At 42.3% G+C, this 20,699-nt stretch overlaps 1 long non-coding RNA gene across 1 annotated transcript; it reads right to left on the reverse strand.

Moving 5' to 3' along the window:
• Positions 1-9,973: 9,973 nt before the first annotated feature.
• Positions 9,974-14,746, reverse strand: LOC114636633. The gene is made up of 3 exons (XR_003713655.1): positions 14,649-14,746; positions 11,059-11,280; positions 9,974-10,340 (listed from the first exon to the last, which is right to left on the reverse strand). It is a non-coding gene; the product is annotated as an uncharacterized LOC114636633 (long non-coding RNA).
• Positions 14,747-20,699: the final 5,953 nt, after the last annotated feature.

Below are 20,699 nucleotides of genomic sequence, written 5' to 3' on the forward strand. Positions count from 1 at the left end.
TGTATGTGTATGTGTATGTGTATGTGTATGTGTATGTGTATGTGTATGTGTATGTATATGTATGTATAATATATATATATTAATGATGCCCCAGAGCTACTATTGTGGCATCTCCCAACCTCAGTGATTCCTGCCTTCAGGCTCATGAGAGCTCTTGAATGTACTCTTTTGCCAGGACAGAGGCTGTTTTTGTCAATTTTTAATCAGCTCTCTTTCATGGATTAGGAAGCCAGTGAATGGATTCTACAAGTTCTTGAGAATATATACCCAGAATTATAGGCAGAAATTATAGGATGGATATGAAGTTTTTACTATGTTTTATGATGAAACAAAGTTGAATTAAAATTCCACTTATCAACTTGATCCTTTAATCTCTTCACTCTGTTTGTCAATTTGAAATAGGTTTGGGGGCCTAGGATTTAGTCTTTAATTAAGGCCAGTGGCTATTAATTCCTCAGGGATATATTTACCAAGTTAAGAAGGGACAGGTACCTTTGGAGAAGGTAGTAAAAACATTCACAGTGCATGCCTATAATGTTTTTATATGGGTTATGGCTCCACCTTTAAAGGGACTTGGCTAGTTCTCCATTCAAAGGACTTTGGGTTCACTCATATGGACAACGCCTCAAGGACTACAATAACACTAGTGGTGCAGAGTCATGGATAAGACCTAAATCTATGCAAACCCTTGTTAGAGCTTGACTCTGAAATGTTCCCCTAAGGCTTCTGTGTAAAAGGTTCAGTTGCCAGATGATGAGCTTTTGCGAAGTGATTGGATCCGGAGGTCTCTGGCCTAATAAGCATTAATCCCTCACTGAACTCAGAATACAATGACATTATTGGGAGATGGGGTAAGAGGGAGGTGGGGCCTCCTTGGAGGGAGTCTTGGCTCTGATCCCTTATGGACTGTGATTCCTGGCTTCTAGGATGTAGTCCAGATTGTTTGGTTATGCCCCTTTGCCACGATGTTCCGTCTCAGCACAGACCCAGAAACTTGGAACCAAGTGACCATAAGTGGGTCAACCCCAGTCAATGTAGAAACTTTTCCAAAGTTGTTTTTCTCAGGTTTTACATCACACACAGAGACAAAAGTCTGACTAACACAGTCCTTGAGGAGACATGAGTTATTTAGGTCTAGGGTTCCTCAATGTCAATTGTATTGTTCAAAGGCTCCTACAAGGCAGACACTGTAATATTGCTACCTATATGAAATCTACATTTAGTTTTCAGTGATAGGTAAAATCTCAGTGAAATCAGTGGTCCTATCTTTCTTAGAACTTCTGTCATCAGAAATGCCAGTAGTGTACTTTTTAATGACACGGGCAGCCTCTTCCTCAGCATAGGTCTTAAGGTAAGGTAGGAGAGAATTGTGCCCATCACTATAATCATCAGCAAGGAGTTGCTGGTCTACATGTGATAAATCCATTCTAGCCTTCCGATCCCTCAAGACTTTGGTTCCTTTTCTCATGATCACCAAAGGATTCCTGGAATTTTAACTTCCTCTATTTATGTTGTTGCTATGTTCATGTTTCCATCAAGAACTCCCATGTGCTTATGCTTGACAGTGAGTCCAGGATCACTGGAAGGACTGTCTACAGCTAACGCCGCCCAAATGTGTTATGTTCCCATTGACTGGAGCACTGTCACATTCTAGTATTATACTTTCTCTCGGTTTCTTAAGGCATGATTCATTGGATATGACTTGCAATTATCTCTTTCCTGTCCCCTGAAGAGCCCATGGGCTTGACGCTATGTTTGAAGATAATAATAGCAAAGAGAGAATTGGCTTCTTTTTGCCAGGCATCTTCTTCAGGCAAGACAATGTGTATTCTTCCAACAATGAAGAATAGTCTCAGCCAAGGAAAGGGCTTCTACTTCTGGGAGAGAAGGCTGAGCATGGGCTTGTCTGTTAAGGCTCCTTGCCAGCCTTCCTCATGCTTCCATACAATTTGTGAGGAACTGTTCTCTCTGAGCCAGTATCTCAACTATTATACCAGAGTCACCTGGTATAGTGAAGCTGATAATTCACTTTAGATTTTGTTTTCTCAACTAAAATACCCAGTTTGATTACTTTCTTCCTCCTACAGTTTTACAGATATGAAATATAAGAGGTTTTGTTTGTTTGTTTCTGTCTAGTAATGGAAAGTTTCCAGGGCTTAGTCTATACGTGAGTGAGGACAAGGGGAGCTGAGTCTACCTGTGAGCTCTTGATGGCTCTCCACTGCTTGATCCTTGACTCTTACATGTTTCATGACCCTGATGCTGTGGTCTGCTGTCCTTTTAGTTCAGTATGTTCTCTCTCAGTTATTTGATGGCTGTTACATTCTTAAAGGCTTTATTTAATGTTTTACTTATGTGTCTGTCTGTCTGTATGCACTTGTGTGCACATGTCTTTGAGGCCAGAAGAGAGCATCAGATCCCCGATAGATGGAGTTACAGGCAGTTGTGAGCCACCCAATGTGGCTGCTGGGAACCAAACTGTAGTCCATGGAGCCACCACTTCAGCTGAGCCTTCTCTCCAGCACAGTGTCATCATTATCCTTGTCATTAGTTACTGCATGTGACAGGTTTCTAATTTCTAATTCTGAGCTACCTTCTATTAGATAGACAACCCCAAATCCCCAGCGTCTTAGTCCACCCCCATCCCCTGGCCCTTGAGCTGCAACTTATTCCTGAACACTGAGCAGCAGCTAGCACACTTGCTGTTAACTCCAGAGGGAAAGCATTAAATAACTTCTAGAATCAAAGAGTATTCTGGAGAGCTGTGCTTAGAACAGGCTAAGACACCTCAGTGGGCTAGATTTGGTGGTTCATATCTGCCATTTCAGCCCTCAGAAGGCTGAGGCAGAAGGCTCTTGAAGTCACTATATAGCTAGACTAGGCTACATAGTGAGATTTTGAACTGAAAAATCTGAACAAGTAAATAGCAAAAGAAAGAAAAGAAATCCTTGGGGTGTGCGAATTATGTCTGTGACATTTGTTACTCCATTGATCACCAGGATTGAGTCTATTGAACTGACTGGGAGGCAGGCATCACCTTCCTCTCTCAAATCTTTCCATATATCTTTCCTCATGCTGTTTGACTAGTCTGTCAGAGAGAACAGCCTTTCCCAGGAGTGGAGGGCCAGTGAAGGATATATAGGTAGCTTTGCTTCTTTGCTTGAGCCTCCAAACAAACTCTCAAGACATCTCAGGGAACATCCATGCTTACCTTTACCATGTAAGTCTCTTGCTACTGATGTCCCCACTGGGGACCACTTACAACATCAGTCCCTTTGAGACTCAAGGTATGAGGTCATTGGAATGGCTGAGTCTGTCTTCCTTGTTCTTTCTTAGAAGTATTGGGGGTGAGAAGAGGAGGGACATTAGTTCTCTAGCTTCTGTGGACTGCCAAATGCTGAGTTTTGCCAGTGACCTACACTATGGGAAATTAGCCATGGATAGGAAGAACAGTTAAATGTTTGGCAGGGAAAAAAGAATACCGGGTTAGGAAGGACCACCATGATAGTTTTCATCCATCTAATAATCTTTTATTGTGTGCTCACTTTTGGGTGGAATCTAGTTGTTACAGCAGTTTAACCCTAATTAATTCATAGGACACTCTGCTATCTGAGAAATGAAGTAGCATTTATTTTTTTCCATGTCTGCTTGCTAAAGTTAGTCACATGAGAAGAGTTGAGCTGCATCAGAGGAATACTTCTGTCAGCAGGAGACGGGCCAGGGTCAAATCAGGAGGAGGTGATTTGGGCTAAATCTAGAGGAATGAAGAATTTACCTTGGGCAAGGAAAGGGAGAAGGGTATTCTAAGTGGACATCAGAGAGTGAATAAAAACACAGAAGCATGCACATGCATGCTGTGTTAGCCATTCCTGTAATCAGAAAGAAATGAGAGAAAATGTCATCATCGTAAACTATAATGTCTGGTTGTTGTTTGATTTCATAGTCTAGAGTACGGGAAAGAGAATGTAGCAGAAAAAGCAATGTGTGTGTGTGTGTGTGTGTGTGTGTGTGTGTGTGTGTGTTTATGTGTGTTAGAAGGGGGAAAACCAGAAAACATAAAACCTAGCTATTGTTTCTGGAGATTTCAAAGATGACATCCACAAAGCAATGATACATTTTTATTCTGGTCCAAATGACAGAGCAATAAACCGGCAGGTAATTGAGATGCTTTCTTAAAAATTACATACCCATGGCTGCAAACTTCCAATCAGTATGGTTAAAAGATCCCATTTTAAAACAGACTTAAAGAGATCTCACCTTTCAGTAATCAGCAGCCATTATTAGTATACTCTAGTGAACGTGTACCTTCTGAGTTGAATGCTGTTTTACATTTCCTTCTTGTTTGATACTGTCGCTCACTGTTACTTAACTCTGTGTCCAGTATTAATTGATTCATAGTAGTAATTGGAATAGCCTTTGTCCCTGTTTAACAGATGGGGAAACTGAGGCACAGATATTAAGTATGTGTTTAAGATTGTGCAGCCAATTTCTAGTTACATAGCTGGCCCTAACACTTCCTTCGTTAGCATGGCCACTTTCTTTGCTTCCCTTTAACACTTCCTTTTGGTTTCTCTGTCTGCAGCTGTAAACCTTTGTTCAGGTTTTGAGATTATGATTTTATTTTGATTATGTGTTTAATCATCATGTTTTTAAGATAGCCATCAGGAACAAGAATCCTGTTTCGTTTCCGCCCTCTGGGGCCACTGTGTTAATAAAACAGCTTATCTCCAGTGTTTCACAATGTGGGAAGGTTTCCTTCCCAGAATTACCTTACTGGGTCACAGGACATGTCGATTACACAAGATGTCAAGGCATCTGTTTATCAGGATAACTCACCCCTAACTCTGAATAAAGTGAGGCTGCTCAATCTTAATTTGCTTCTCATGTTTAGCTTGAGCAGTTAAGCTTTGATATCCATTGGCAGGAAATTAGTGGGCCTCTTGGAGGAAAATGTCTTAATAATTTGTTTTTTATCATCACGCCTATGAGACATGTATTTTTATTATTCCAGTTTTTGCAGATTGGAAACCCTTGACTCAGACTTGCCAAGGTCACCCAGTTAGAATTCTGGAATTCAAACCAAAGCTGGTCAGCTTTCACCATCCAGTACCTTTTAATGACATGATACTTGAGTAATTGAAGTGAATGGTCCCGTTTAAGCCAATTTCCTTCGGCTAGAGTCTAAACTCTGTGGTCATGAAATCTAGCTTATGGATCATTCTTGGCACTGAAAATAATGAAGTTAAAATATTAGACTGCGTTCCATGGAGGAGGGACAAGCGCTATTTTGGACAATTTCTGTTTCAATTCTACAGACATGAATGTAATACACTTGTGCCTGAGAAAGTGTGACCTGCCTTGCTTTGTGAAATGCATTCGATCACAGATGGCAGTTAAGAATCATGTAAAGGAGACAATGAGAAGGCTAAGCAGGTAAAGGTACCTGCTGCCAAGACTGACCGCCTACATTTAGTTCCTAAGACCCACAAGGTTAAGAGAATCAACTCCTCCAAGCTATCTCTGTCTTTCACTTGAGCACTGGCATATTTGCATGCAACACACACACACATACACACACACACACACACACACACAAATTAAAAAGTATACCACAATGAACTACTGGTGTAGGCCTGCAAACCCAGTTACTAGGTAGGCTGGGCAGAAGAACCACAAATTCAAGGTTAATCTATACTGCAAAGTGATCGGGGCCAGGGCCAGCTTGGGCAGTTTAGGGAGTCCTCTATTCCAAAATAAATAAGATAAAAGGCAAGGTTGCATGGATAAGCCTAGGAATATAGCTCAGTGATAGCATGCTTGCCTAGCATGCATATGATCCAGGATTCAACCCCCAGTACTGCAAAAAAGAAAGAAAAAAACAAAAGCAAAAAGTCATGTCTTCACTCATCAGGCTCTGGTCCAGACACAGATAAAGCCTTAGACTCCCCAGGTTCACAGGGTCAAGCTGGCCATCCCCATGCCTTTGTGCGTCTTCTTCTCTTCCTCTGCTCTACCTCTCAGCAGAGGTGCCAGGATCTCAGGATTACGATCACCTTCATCCACAGCCTCCCTCTTAACTACCGAATCTGTTCCTTCAGCTCCGTCAAATTATTTGTGAACTAAATCTTAAAACCTGCTCCACTCTATTCTTTCGTGTTGCTGGAGGCAAGGATATGTGATGTGTTTAACCTAAACTCATCATGCCGAGCATCAAGATACCTCTAATCCCCCCACCCTGATCTTTCTTTCTTTGATCTGCCTTTTGCAGTGCAACCACATTCATCCCTCCCTTCAATATTCACGCTGCAGGAGAATGGACACATCCTCGTTGTTATCTAATATGTTCTGAGATAACAGGGAATATGAGTATCCTTGATCTGTGTTGGAGCAGTGCTTCCTGTGGGAGAGCATGAGCTTCGCAGGAGATGTCTAAGGCAATGCTTTTGGGCTGCAGGAAGGGAACATTCGCATCTTCAGTTGGTTGGTAGAGAAATACTTGTAAGTAATCTGTACAAGTTTGTGCTCGCCAGGAATGTAAAGACTTCTATTTTGTTTATAAAGAAAGGTGTGCAGTGCAAATGTTTGGCCAGAGGTCTTCCTGTGCCTTAGCATCTGATGATGTCGTTGTAATCCATCTAGCTTCAGTGTCACGTTCCAGAGTCATGTCTGGGTGTTTCTACTTCCTTTTCCCTCCATTGTAATTTCTGCTCCAGTTGTATAAGGCCAGGATGAATACTGCATTTGAAGATTTTTCTTCATCCTCTAAATATTCTCGTGGTCCATTTTGAAATTGCTACGATGTATTTGTGAGTGGTTAGAGGTGTAAACTGAGAGTAGTCCTGGGGTGTATGTATATGAATGTGGCCTCAAACCAATAATAATAACCTCACCCAGCTTTGAGAATGCAGCTATACAGGAGTAATAGATTTGACTATCACACAAGTTCAAAATTCTAGCCAAAACTTTACCCAACCTTATAAAGCATGTGTCAAAGAAATTTTAAGACACTAGTACACACAGTAAACTAAAAGTTCTAACTCCAACTATTAGATTAGTAGTGATTGTCAGGCCTAGCTATGTATGCTTCCAGTATTAGCTCTCAGGATGGGAAGGTTATATGTGAAAAGCTAGCTTTAGCTAGACAATGAGACCCTGTTTGAAGACAAGTACAATAGCTTTAATTAAAGGGGATTTTCTTTATAACTTCTTGCATTCAGATTTTGTGCTCCCATAGAAGAGGAGAAACCTACAGTATCCGTGGGTAGATAACTTTTAAATGTGCTTGCTTAATGTAACACATCTCCCCTTTCTATTCTCCCTTGAGAATATATAATTCAATTTTCTGGCATTCAGTGAACTCAGAGTCAAGTCAACATGGTCCTTGCTCTTCCTTAAAACTCCTCTTTTCCTGTGTCAGCTTCAGGCCAGCAGTCCTTTTTTTCTTCATTGTCTGATTAAGTTCCCCTTACCTTTAAGACTCGTCTTAAACCATTATCTTCTGGGACAACTTTTGATTGCTTCTCATGTACTCGTAAAATCAACTTAATCAATAAGAAGGAAAAACCTTTCCACAGCAACAGTTACTCTGGGTTTCTGAGTCATTGTCTCTACTTGGCCATGAACTCCTTGAGGAACGGTCATGCCCTAATCACTTTTGTGGATCCTGTAGCTAGTGCAGTGTTTACACATAGCAATCATTTTGCAATAATGTTTAATAAAGAAGCAAATTGTGTTTATGGTCGTTGTCTATTTCCTTGGTTCTTTTTCAACTTACTTTGTCAGTAATCAGAGACCCTGTCAGAGATGAAACGGAGTGTAAAAATCTTAGCAGATCATTTGTTTTCTGCTCTCTGAAGTTCTCATGGAATTCTAGTAGGAAGGTGATGGGTGACGAGAGGTGGGGCCTAACGGCGTGGCTTTTTCATCCCTCCTGTTTTCATTTTGAGCAGGGTCTTGCTTGTTCTTGTCTGTTCTGATGCTCTTGGATGTGATCCCTGCTGGCCTCCTGTAACCAGGCCTTTGGTGTAATCTTACACCTAATTAGACAATCATGCAGCAAGCCTGGCCCCTGCCATGTGAGGGATGATTTATTTTCCTTTGCTGTGCCCAGAAAAGTAGAGACTGCAAAGTCACTTCAGAGGTCAAGCTGCCTTTTCCTTTCCCCCTAGTCAAGTCCCTACCCTCCTGCCTTCTGTGGTGAGGACGGATTCCTGCAGGTCTGAGTGAATTCAGGGTGGTCTTTGGTGTGGTACTCAGAGGCAGATGGGTTTATCCCCGTGCCTTTTGTTGTCTCTGCCCAGCATGGGTTTGAAGACCAATGCTTTCCTCACTTGGAGTCTTCAGCTCTAGAAGTGACCACTTGGGCTTCCTTGCCTGCCTGGTTTTCTTATATTGTCTCTCAGTGTATGCAATGGCAATGAATGATAAAGCATATAGCTCCTCACACAGACACTTCCAGTTTGATCCTTTAAGCATCAAGTTCTACTGTGTACCCTTTCCCCCCTAGTCTCCTTTATCAGGGACTTGGATCTCTGAGATTCTTAAAAAAATTTGTTTGTGTCTGTTCCTGAAAGCCTCCCATGACTCTTCCAGCAGGGAATAACACATATACCATGTTTTATTGCTATCCATTGATTGACAAGTTATCTCTTCCTACTGGACTCTTGGAAATTAAAGTAAAAGTGCTGTCAAAGTGCCTAGTAAGTTCTTGGAACACAGGTCCCAGGCAAATATGTCTGTTAGAGAAATGAGTCAAACAGGAGCTGCAGGGAGCCAGATGTTGTATAAGAAACAAGAATGGAGCAAGGTAGAGGTCTAGATGACCATGAAGTACTGGGCAGAAAGAGAGTCATGCAGTTCTGAGGTTAACTTGGGGTGACATTCACAAGAAGATCAAATGAGTCTTACAGGGAAGATGACTGGAACAGTTGGAGCTAGTGGCATTTAAACGCCTGTGACTATGGAGGGTCATCTATTTATCACTCAACCCACCAAGCTTTTCTTTACATTCATTCAACTATTTGTTTTGTTCTGTTTAGTTCTGGTAGGACCTATGACTGCCCTTTTAGTCTAAGAGCCCTGGCTGGGAATAAGAGCTCAAGGAAGAGTGGAAGACTGTCAACTGAAGGCTGTAAGAATAGGTACAGTCTGGAGTGCTAGAAATAAGATTTGAGATACACAGGGTGTGTTTTGGTAAAACAGAGAGGCAGAGGACAGAGGCTAAGACAGATGAAGAGGGAGTGGCTATGATTCTTTAGAACATGAGTGATACCTTGAGACCATGAGAGTACTCCGATCAGGACTACTCCAGTACTCCTAGAGGAAAGACTGGAATGTGCTTGCCACATTAGGTTTTGTTTTTTGTTTTTATAACTATCCTTGGGCTAGCATACAATATTTAATGCACCAGGTAGGTCTTGGGGATAAAAGTTTTATGTGGATCAATTATTTAAAACTTTCACATCCTTTAAGATGTGTCTTACTATAACTTCTATTTTATAGATGAGAAAACTGAAATTTAGGGAAGACCATCTAACTGATCCAAATCTCATGGCAACTGTGGTAAACCCAGTATTTTAAAGTAGCTCCCTCTGTCTCTCTCTGTCTCTGTCTCTCTCTGTGTGTTTGTGTGCATGTGTGTGTGTGTGTGTGTGTGTGTGTATCTGTGTGTTTGTGTGTGCCAAACTCAGGTTGGAAGCAGAACCCTTCCCTTATTTACACAGAGCTCACAGCATACTTTAGCCTAAGCCTGTTTGATGACTCTCTTTCAAGTGAATGCTTAAAAGTCTAAAAAAAAAAAAAAAGTTTCCCATGTCCTTCTCGCCATATAGCAGCCAGGTCGTGCTGGAGGCTTGAGGTGCTTGTTGACTGCTCTCAACAAGCCCAGCCAAGAAGCATTATTAAATGTATGACAACTTCCTTCTGGAGGGGAGAAACATGAGTAATGAGGCTTAGATTCCAAGAGCGACAAGACTTGCTCCCCTTCAACTCCTTTAATAAATGTTAAACTTGAAAGGACAAGGCTCTTAAACAGCTTAAGATTTAGAATTTTAGACTTTGAAAAGATGAGACCAGCGTTTACACAGGAGGCTCCATACAGCTTCTATTGCCATGGGAAGATGGGGCAATGGCAGCTGAAGTTCGAGGGGTGTCAGGATATGTGGTCTTAGTTCCAGTGACATTTTTTTTAGCATCAGCTATGAGTTTTAGTCTCTCTCCACTGTAATATCAAATGCTGTAGCTGCCCTGAGAAAGCCTGGGTCCTGGAGAGCTGCTTTCTTGTGGTAGAAATACTGCCAAGATCTTTCATTTCCCTGGGCTTCAGGTTTTGTTTTCTTTCTCTGCAAAATAACGTAAGTATATGTATGTCACCTGTGTCACAGGGCTGCTTAAGAGGGGAAAACAAAATGTAAGGGCTCAGAAAAGAGGATGGTCATCTGCCAGCCAGAGAGAGGCCTCAGAAGAAACAATCAGTGATGCTTTCTTCTCAGACTGCTAGATCCAGAGCTGAGAAAGTAAGTTTCTGATATCTATAAGCCCTTCCTACTCCAGTCTTTAGTATGCTATTAGGGCAGCCTATGTAGGGTATATTTCCTCTTGAATTAATGAATGAACAAATTTTTGAAATGATTCTTATCTTAGTCCCTGCTCCATAGTAGCAGTTAGCCAGGCTAAGTTACTGGGTTGACTAGAGAACATTCAGGCAAAGGAAACACCATTGGGAAGGCACAGAGACTCTGAAGAACAAATTATGTCCAACACAATCAGCTCTGAGCAAATGGTTGGGAGGCCAAGAGGTGAGGTCAAGAGATGTCAGGGAGAGGGTTCTGCTGGGTCACAAAAGCCCAGAGAAACAGTGACTAGGAACTTCCAGGAGTTTCCAAGTCATCCCCAGACGCATCTACCCAGCATATGCACATACTGTGATATGATGGAACAGGAATTGTTTAACTCTAACTTCATAGCATGCTTGTGAGGTTCTGTATCTTACATATGGGTGGAGCTATTTCCTGAAGGACAAATGGCCAAGTGGTATCCCAGCAGGATGGACTTGTTTACCTTGTTTAGGGTATGAAACACAGAGCGCTCCATTCACAGCACAACTGCTAGATCTCCTCAGGAGGAACCCAGACCTGGCCTGAGTGCTTCTTGCTGGAAGTCCGGATGCTCAGAGTTTGGGCTGGAGGCTGTGATGCGCAAAGGCATCCTTCTGGTTCTACCAGGTATGTGTCTCGATTACAGAATGAAGTCACCCGTAGTCAGTGGACTTGAATGTGAATTCTGCCTAGGGAAATGGAACAGATTCGAGGTAAAGGAAAGGCACCTGGGCAGGATGAATAGCAATTTTCTTGAAATGTGCATGACGGTCTGGAGCAGGGGGTGGTTATCAGGACACGCTACCTCAAGCTTTAACTTCCTACATGGAGGACCTCCAGGAAGACTCTCTGTTCCGGCTTCACTTCCCTTTCTGAAAGGACATAGACCCTTCTAGTGGTCTGCCATCATGGGAACAATGTTCTTCTCAGTTATGCCAGCAGTCTACCCTGCTGAATCCAGCGGTTCCAAATATCCATTGTGACAGGCAGGGTTTGAGTTTAATTCCAGGCTAAAGTGTTGGCTGTTTTTTGTCCCCGTACCCAGTTATGTAAAGCCAGGATCTCTAACCTTGCTTATTTTAAGAGCTTTACTATGGAGCCTAGGCTAGTTTGAACTCAGAATCCTCCTGCCTCAAACTCTTGAGTGCTAGGATTCCAGGCCTGTGCCATCATGCTTGGCCCCAATCTATCCTTTATCAGCCCCAAACTACTGATTGCTTTTAATTTTGCTTTTAATTTATATTTGTCTGGCCCATATGTATATGTCTGGTGTGTGTGTGTGTGTGTGTGTGTGTCTGTGTGTGTGTGTGTGTGTATGTATCTTGGCTCTGAATTTTTAATAATAAGAAGAAAGGTACATTGTTTGTTGGAACTTTAAAGCGTCTGAATCAACCATGAAGTGGTACCTAACGCCAGTGCTGGGTGCTGGAACAAAGGGTAGCTAGCAGAGGTAGTCTAGAAAACTTTTCCATTTGTCCATATCCAGCCCCCCTCTTCAACACATGATGTATGCAGGTGTATGGGAGACTATAGGTACCTACAGACTTATTTTGACTTATTTTTCATGTTGCATGGATACTGAGCATTTTGGCAAGCATGGAAGTACATGAATGGTAGAATGTATGTAACCATTATCTGTTGGCATAATACAGATGTATTACAAATAACCACAGAACCTTAATGCACACAGCAGGGCCACATATACAGGAGGACCACACAGTAGGAGTTGTTTGTGGTCATCTGGGAGGCTGTATTGAATTTGTCTGGTCAAACTCATATGTGTGAGTGTTGGCTGGCTATCAGTTAGCTTATCATTTCTGAAGCATAGGTTACTGGGTGACTATGCTTCACTTTCTGGGGCCCTCATTCTTTGGAAATCTCACTGGAGCATAGTCTTGGAACAATGTACAGTTAACAAGTTAACAAGAGGGAACATGTGGGGCTTCTCATGGTCCAGGTTCAGACCTGGCTCATCATCTCATACCTGTCCTGGCAGGAACAAAGACATTCTCAAGAGATACTGTGACTCTACCTTTCACTGTAAGACTGAGATAAAGGATCCCAAGAAATTAGGATTTCTCCAAGAATCTCATAGTAGGAGAAGGAGATGGCTGGAGCCCTGGTGACAGCCATAGGAGGAATTTGCCTAGGGAAAGCGATTTGGCACAGCTCTGACAGCTTGTCAGACCACCTTGCAAAAGAACTGAAACAAGGGTGATTGGCAGGACCACACATTTACCGGGCCTGCTTAGTTATTTATTTATACTGATTGACCTCTATTTAAACCAGATCTCATTCAGGGCCCTGAAGATGTACTTGGGGGGCTGTGGGAGGGTCATTAGGTCACTATGTTTTCTATCCTAGTGTGACCTCATTGAATACAATGTGACCTCATTGAATACAGTAGGACCTCATTGAATACAGTGTGACCTCATTGAACACAGTGTGACCTTGTTGAATGCAGTATGACCTCATTGAATACAGTGTGACCTCATTGGATACATTTTCTTTTTCTGCTTTTCACTGTCACTTAGTTGTCTAACTAGCCCCCGGAGGACAGGTGGCTGAGCCAGACACAATAGGGCTTCCAGCTTCTGACTCTAATGACTCTGGTCATTCTCCTGTGAGGCTTCCAGGGAAGAAACTCCAAAGTTCAAATTGTATGTCAACCTGGGGCTTTCTCAGAGCAATCATCCTCTTAGACAGGCACCTTAATGGAAGGTATCTATAAACAGCCCCCATCCCCAACCCCTGCCTGGGCTGCTGTCAGTCACCATGTGTAGTTGGGCCCTGCTGTTGTGTTTGGCTTGTATTTATTCTGATGGGTCAGTTCCTGGGTTGTGCTACTTGTCAAACTTTATGAATGTCATCCCTGACTGTATCCATTCCACTCACTGAATTCTACAGGTTTTTAATTCTTGAAGCGTTCTAACAATCACACTGTCCTTATCTAAAGCATCGAGTGCTCCCTCCCAGCCCTCCTCCCCTTTACCACAGTTTCTATGTTAACTGGGGATACTTGCTATGGCCAGAGTTGTCTTTCTCAAGTATTCTGCATCTGAGTTGCCTTTGGTCTGGCACCTGCCCACAGCCTGAGCCTTACCTCCATTGACTGAACTAATTACACCCCACTGTTTCAAAGCATTGGACTCCTCCTGTACAGAAGCCCCAGCTTTCTTTATGCCTTTTGCTCATCCACATCCTTCAACAGGTGGCATCAACATGCCTTCCTTCAGGACCCCAACCTTTCCTCCTCCCGAGCAGGGTGGATGACACTGGTCCTTTCTGCTACTTAGTGACCCTGCTCCCTGTCCTCATTGCACTTGCCATGTTAAAGTATGGCTGCCTTATTGAACTTCCACATCATGCTCTAGACTGGGGCTTCCTGGGATGGGCCCTCATCTTATTTAGAACTGTACTCACAGCAGCCTTGACAGGTGCTCTCTCAACCATTTGGTTTTGATGAAAATAGGTTTTTGCACAAGGCACAGTTGAGTTACAGCAGAACTTGAACTATTCCCGTACTGTCCCATCCTCCTTCCTTCCAATATATTCTCCCTCAAATGCCTCTGAAACATACCCGGACCCGAAGGGTTCACCAAGGGGGCCAAGTAAAGTAGTTGAAAGCTGTTCTTTGATGTTTTTATTTCAGGAAGCTACTTGAACAGAGGGTAATTATTGTTGTTAATAGCAATGATTTTCCCATAATCTGGTTACATGTCCTATTTCATTTTAACATCAGAGCAGCTGCCTTTAAACAAGCCTGGGCCTGGCACTGCGGCCAGGGTTTCCTGAAACATACTCTTTGGTCTAATTATTCCACTGCCAGGGCCTGTCTGAGAAGGAATCCAAGGATGATGGGCAGGATAGGGTCGCCTCTCCCACCCCAAGTCTTTAGAAAACAGAACTTCCGGGTGCTTTTCAAAAACAACTCCCCTTTCTGGTTCTCGTAAGGTACATGGGTTTCAGATCTCAGCATCTCTGCTGTAAGTCCCCACAAGCCAGCCAAAGCTCTCCACACACAAGACCACAGCTCTAAGGGAGCAGGTTTACCTTTCCTCTTTCTCCTGGCCATTGACTGCTTGGGAGATAGACAGCCATATCAGTGTTTTGCAGCCTCTCAGATCTCTTTCCCCAGCCAAAGCTTGCTTTACAGAAGGAAGTGAAGTCTCTTCAGATGGTTTCGCTTTAAAGCAAAACACAAGGTTCAATGCCCTGGGCATTCACTAAACATTTACTGCGTTTGTAGCTGCTGGCAGGCTGTCTATCCCACATTTGCGCATGCTTTTTAGGATTTTCTTGGTCTGGGGTTTTCTTTTAGAGTATATAGTAGGTAATTACATTTGCTTTGGAGCCAGTCAGATCCAGGCCCAGGCCCTTTTCGGCCACCCACTGTGCACCATGGTCTCCAAAGGAGGATTCTCTATTTTTTCATATCTCTGAGCTTTAAGTCCTTTCTTATAACATTTGGAGAAAAATATCCACCTTGCATGGCTGACCTTAGGACCTGGTAAGGCAACTGAGGACACATTGGTGACTGTTGCTGTTCTTCTCCTGGCAGGCCCAGTGGGAGAATTTCTGCGGCTTCACTTCTCATTAAATACACCTGGGTTGAAAAATTCAGTTTCAACAATCTAGTGGGGTGGGGGATAATGACCTTGTACAAACAATGTATTTCAACTAATGCACATCTCTCTTGAACATTCAAGGGCTCCAAGGTCACCTGCTGGGCACTGCCTCAGCTCACACGGGAGGGAAAAAGATACCTCTGGCACTTTTCCTCTATCGTCAAACCTACCTAACAGCTGTTTCCAATATACTGGTGATTTAGGAAAACAGTCAAAAATAATACCTTGGGAATCTAAGTCCCACAGCTATGAAAAGTCACGCAGGAGGAGAGAGGTTGTCTTTAATCGGGTCATTTCATTTGATCCATGGTGAGTTTTATTTTATTTTATTTTGAAAATGAAATAAACCTTAAGAAAAAAATATTGTTCGGCACACATTTTTATACACACTTTCTGGCTTAGAAAGGGCTTGGTTCTGTAGTCCTAGCATATATAAAAATATATAAGACAACAAATAGAAACCATGCTGGCTGCCCTGCACATGCTCTTTTGCAACTAAAAGTGTTTTCAGGAACTATTACAGCCTTTCCAAGCCATGTGTAGTGGTTAGGGCAGGATGTGGAGCACACATTTCTTTTTCCCCACAACCTTGTTAAAAGACACCACACACACACACACAGACACACACACACACACACAGAGAGAGAGAGAGAGAGAGAGAGACATAGACACAGACACACACAGACACAGAGAGAGAGAGAGAGACATAGACACACACACATAGACACACATACACACACACACACAGAGACATAGACACACACATAGACACACATGCACACACACACACACACACACAGAGAGAGAGAGAAGAGAGAGACATAGACACACACACACATAGACACACACAGACACACACACACACACACACACACATCCCTACATGTTTGTTTTTTTTTTCATCGTGAGACTTTAAAGAATAATGGATGTAAATGAAGCATTGGAAACAAAGCTGAAAGCTCCATAGACTCCCAGGAAGATAACAATCCTTTCTACCTATAGGTGGGACCCATTGAAAAATAGACACAGGGAACACAGATGGAGGAGTCAAAAACTCTGGCTTTGCTGTTGCCAGCAGTGCCTTGGATGGTCCTGAGGTCATTAGACAGCCTATTACTTTTCAGAGCTTTGAATACTCATTTAGAGAGGGGGTGGTAGGAATCTGAAGAGTCGACATATGCCTACACAGTAAAATGTAGGAAACATCATTGTTCTTTAGCCTTCTAGTTTAAAGGCAAAGGCCAGTGGTCAAAGTTCTCAACTCCATTTAGCTTGAAAACATGGGCTGATGAAAGCCAGACTTTCTTTGCTCAGCCATGAAATGAATTATTCTTGCTCAGGCATGAGGTATTGGATATCTTGTGGAGAAGATGGGCTGTGGGCTGACTTGAAGGCAGATGGTCTCCTTAGAAAATACATAGAGGAAACATAAGGAGATGAGGTGTTGGGTATTGCTATGGCTTAAATGTTGGAAAGTTAAAGTTTAGAAAGTGTTTGAGTGTATATGCCAATGGATCATAGGCTGGTCATCTCAAATATGGTGGTTTGAGATGTGGCAGACCCTTTAAGAGATGGAGACTAGTGTGGAATTACCATGTTAGCTGATTCCCTAGAAGGGATTATGCAATCATCTTGGGACCCCATTAAGCTATTATACCAAGGAGTGAGTTGTTATGAAGACAGTGAGTCTGAAGCCTGAGTCATTCTGGCTTCTTGTCTCAATATTGACTTTCCATTTTGAATATATCACCATCTCCATGCTATCCACCTTGTTGCCAAGGGGACCACACTAGAGACCTAACAGATAATGCCAATTTTCTTTGGACTTGTGCCTCCAAAACTGTGGGCTAAATAACTCCTTTCTTTATCTGTTGCACAGCCTCAGGTGTTTTGTTATAGTAGTAGTATTTAGAGGTAGGTTTTGGTACTGAGTCATGAGCACTTCACTTTGTGAGTGTACTCATCTATTTGTGGATCAGCGAATGACTTTATTATAAAAGCAAGTTCTCTCTATTATGTTTATTCTGTCTTGTCACGTGATACTTGCTGTTATGATGGAGCAAGAAGCCTCTTAGTAGGTGCTAAGCAGATGAATGCCAATAGTATGATTTGAACTTCCTGGCCTCCAGACTAAGCTAAATTAGCCTCTATTTATGTGGGAAAAAACTAGTGTATGATATAATGCTATTGTGGCAGAAACTAGACTAAGACAAACGGTTGCTTCCTTTAAACTTTGTCTTACTTGTTTTATTGATAAGATACATGTATCTTTACAATAGGAGTTCTCCAACATCTTATAATTCAATCATAGCCTAGTGCTAACCACCTACATTTAGCATGAGACTTCACAAATTTAAGGGCTCAACTTCACAAGACTGCCTTAATTTTAGATGCTTGTTGTGAGTCCTAATGCAATAATTTCTGTTTATGCCCTTAGGTCTGATAATTTACCTCACAGAACTCAGAAATATGTTACACTTAACAATTGCCATTTTATTCTAAGGGATACGACTCAAGAACATCAATTCCAAGAGGGCACAAGGCAAGGGACATGCTGAGGGGGACCTCTCTGGGTATATCACCACCCTGGCACATGTGTGCATTTGTCACCTTGGAGAACTCCAGTTGTTTGGTCCACAGTATCTATTTAGTCTTCATTATGTAGGCATGATTGATTATCACCATTGATTATCACCATTGGACACTGGTGAGTGAAATCAGTCTCTGACTCCAAAGGTTGGGGAGAATGTGGAGAGAAGTTGGATTTAAGTCTCATGTTTTTATCACCTACATTATTTATACCCACAGTCAATCAACTGTGTATCTACAGTCTGTCTCTCTAAGACATGCTAAGATTCATACTACCATATCGAAGTACTTAGCAAGGACTGTAGACTTCATTTTGAATATTAGCTGGGTTAGGCAAAGGACAAACATTCATGAACATTAATTATCACCTCCTAATTAACTTGTCAAATTTGGATGCTCTATATCTTCTGGGTCTAATTTTGAATCAATAAGGGTTTCGTTTAATGAAATCTAAGAACAGAATTTATGCTTTGAAAATTTTGCTACTCACCCTGACAAACTGAAAATGAGGAAAACCACATGAGGGTTAATAAATGCTGATATACGCAGAGGAGACAATCTTACGTCTATTAACATGGGCCCAATAAATTGACGACCTTTCAGCTAAAATTGAAGCGACATCCTGTCTTTGTTACTTCCTTTCTAGGGAATGATATCATGTTAGGAATCAAAAATCACACAGAGCAGAACAAAGGCGCACGGATACGTTAACATTAGACGTCTGTGTCTGCAATGAAGGACAGTGGGAAATACAGGCAATGAGTGCATTTTAAATAAAGATAGAAAAAGAACTAGCGAATACCATTTGAAAAACTTGGAAATCAGAAAATTAACTTAGAAATGTACAAAATGTGTGAATTAAATGGTGAATGTTTTGATAGAAATCTAGGGACCCAGTGAAGAATCTTTTAAGATTCTTGCTAAATATTCAATGAGTACTTCCTTTAAAACCAATGTGTGTGTGTGTGTGTGTGTGTGTGTGTGAGAGAGAGAGAGAGAGAGAGAGAGAGAGAGAGATTGAGAGAGAGAGACTGAGAGAGAGAGAAACAGACAGACAGACAGACAGACAGACAGATACACACATGGAGGGGGGGGTAAGGAGAAATATAAATTCCCAGGTAAAGTCTAATTCTTTTAAAGTGTTGGTCCTACGATTCAAAATGATGATTTTCACATTGCTATGGACCATGGGAAATGTCTATTAAATGTTAGCTGTGCTGTGCCACTTGTTTCATTTTGCAGGATAACTTTAGTTATTCTTCAGAGTGACTCATGATATTGGTTCTGTTATAATCAAAATGTATGAGCCAGAGCAATTCCATTTTATTACCAAAGTCACATTGTGAGGAGGTGACAGAAATTAGCTTAGCCTCCAGGTTCAATGATCCACGTTTTTAGCTCGAATTCTGTCTAGGATAGGACTTTATTTTTTCATTTCTTCCGTACCTCCTTTAAAGGAAGGGCTTTGAAACATAGAATTCTTCTCATCTGTAAAAATTAATTTCAAAATTAGCCTATAATGATGGCCAGATTTGGCCCAAGGAGTTGGGAAATGCCAGGTGTTTCTGGTATTCTGTAGGTTAAGCATTAGTGACCTGTAGTGACATGAGGCTATCCCTGAGATGCTGAAGCTACTCACCCAAAGGCAGCTGCAGCAGAAACTTTCAAGTACCAAATGTTGACAGAAAGGATGCAAGAGGAACTAGGGGTACACAGCGGTTGGAGAAGTAACTCCTGCAGTACTTGTTTGAAGGAAAAAATAAAAACCTTCTTTTGAGATTGAGCCAGGAGTTTTGTTTTCTGCCTTAAAAAAAAGGTGGAATTTTTGTAAATATCTGGGCAGGTAACAGAAGTAACCCACCTGCATGAATTTTCAAAACAACCCCCTAAGCAAACTCCAGAGTCAGGACAGGGAGGCACTTGAGTGTTTTTGTGCTGTGGTCTTGGAGTCTGGGACAGCGGTTGCCCTTGGCTGGACTTAGCTTAAAAAATACCAGCAAGGGTTTCTTCTTTCTTGTAGTCTTATGTTTGGTTTGCTGTAAGACAAGTTGAGAAATGGTTGGGGTGCGGGTGGGAGATGGGCAGGGTGGTGGGTGGGCATATTCTCATTCTGCCATTCTCTTTGAACTCTGTGCCACAGGCTTCGTACATTCCTTCCCCAGGGTGTTGGAAATAAAATTACCTGCCTGGAGAATTTCAGAGTGAAAAATCAACTCACAGCCTCAAAGCCAAGACAGGAACATTCAGTGGTAAATCGAGAGGGGACTCTAGGGAAGGGTCTGGGATGGAGTAAGTGATGTCTGCATTTGACAATTGAGAAGTGCAAGTCCCAGTTCTGAGTAGGCCGTGCCCAATCTCGGAGCCTTGATATTTTCATATTCAGGAGAGGGTAGGAAAGATTTGAAATGATTTTGAATGTTGCCCTTGGGAACTAGATGATTCCAGACCCTGGCAGAGCCGGGAAGGACTCAGTGGAGGAAACCTGAACTGAGGGACAAGCCTGGCAGAGGAACAAAGGGAGCTTGAGTTCCTTTTAACCTGGGTGAAGGGCTGCGCTGGGTGGGGACTGCAGAGTGGAGGATGTTATGTCATACACAGGCAGGTGCCAACCCTCCCGGGCACATGGAGAAGTTGGCTCCTACTTTGATTGTCAGTGTTCTCCAGAAGGGGAGCTGCTGAGACATTACCCTTTCAGAGTATGACCATCTTTAAAATTAGAAAAAGTCATCGCCTTGAGCCGTCTTTTTCAGTCTCCTCCACGACATCATAAACATAACAAGAAAGGAGCCACAGGCGTAATCTTGAGTGCGTTTCCTCTCCACTCCCTTCCTCTCTCCTTCCCTTTACGTCAGTACCGCCCCTCCTCCAAACCATAAGAAACACCGAT

The sequence above is a fragment of the Grammomys surdaster genome, unplaced genomic scaffold (genome assembly GCF_004785775.1).
Source record: "Grammomys surdaster isolate TR1022 unplaced genomic scaffold, NIH_TR_1.0 100, whole genome shotgun sequence".
Taxonomy (NCBI): Eukaryota; Metazoa; Chordata; class Mammalia; order Rodentia; family Muridae; genus Grammomys; species Grammomys surdaster.